Genomic DNA, 1,381 nt, shown 5'->3' with positions numbered 1-1,381 from the left:
GACCTCCATTTGCTGATGTGCCACCACTCAAATTGAGGAGAAACAGCTGCTGACATCCATTAATCATCAGAACATGGAATGTACGGAGTATGAATTTAGGAAAATTGGAAGTTGTCAAAAATGAAATGGAATGCATAAAAATAGATATCCTAGGCATTAGTGAGCTAAAATGGACTGGTTTTGGCCATTTTGAATCAGGCAGCCATATGATCTACTATTCTGGGAATGACATATTGAAGAAGAATGGAGTGGCATTCATCATCACAAAGAATGTTTCAAGATCTATCCTGAAGTACAAGAATGTTAGTGATAGGATAATATCCATATGCCTACAAGGAAGACCCATTAATACTACTATTTTTCAAATTTAAACACCAACCACCAAAGCCAAAGACAAGGAAATTAAAGATTTTTACCAACTTCTGTATTCTGAAACTGACCAAACATGCAATCAAGATGTACTGATTATCATTGGTGATTGGAATGCAAAAGTTGGAAACAAAGAAGAATCACTGGTAGTTGGAAATTTTGGCCTTGGTGATAGACATAACACTGGAGATTGCATGATAGAATTTTGCAAGACCAATGACTTATTCGTTGCAAATACCTTTTTTCAACAAGAAAAATTGTGGCTACACATTTGGACTTCACCAGACGGAGTACACAGGAATCAGATTGACTGCATCTGTGGCAAGAAGCAATGGAAAAGCTCAATATCATCAGCCAAAACAAGGCTGGGAGCTGATTGTGGAACAGACCATCAACTACTTATATGCAAATACAAGTTGAAGTTGAAAGCAATTAAAACAAGTCCACAAGAGCCAAAATATGACCTTGAATATATCCCTCCTGATTTTAGAGACCATATAAAAAATAGATTTGATGCATTGAACACCAATTTCCGAAAACCAGAGAAATTGTGGGATGACATCAAGAACATCATCCATGAAGAAAGAAAGAGCTCATTAAAAATATAGGAAAGGATGAAAAGATGTCAGGAGAAACTCTGAATCTTGCCTTGAATGGAGAGTAACTAAAGCAAATGGAAGAAATGACAAGATTAAAGAACTGAACAGAAGATTTCAAAGAGCAGCTCAGGAAGACAAAGTCAATTATTATAATGAAATGTGCAAAGACCTGGGGTTAGAACACCAAAAGGGAAGAACATGCTTGGCATTTCTCAAGCTGAAAGAACTGAGGAAAAAATTAAGCCTCAAGTTGCAATATTGAAAGATTCTATGGGAAAAATATTGAATGATGTTGTTTGTTGTTGTTGTTAAGTGCCGTCGAGTCAGACCCAACTCACAGCAACCCCTCCTTGAGTTTTCAAGGCAGTATCACTATGAAAGTAGATTGTCCCATCTTCCTTCTGAGGAGTGGC

Source organism: Orycteropus afer, unplaced genomic scaffold (genome assembly GCF_000298275.1).
Source record: "Orycteropus afer afer isolate SDZICR_OR568_19922 unplaced genomic scaffold, OryAfe1.0 scaffold00452, whole genome shotgun sequence".
In the NCBI taxonomy this organism is placed as follows: Eukaryota; Metazoa; Chordata; class Mammalia; order Tubulidentata; family Orycteropodidae; genus Orycteropus; species Orycteropus afer.
Note: the sequence above shows the minus strand (reverse complement) of the source record.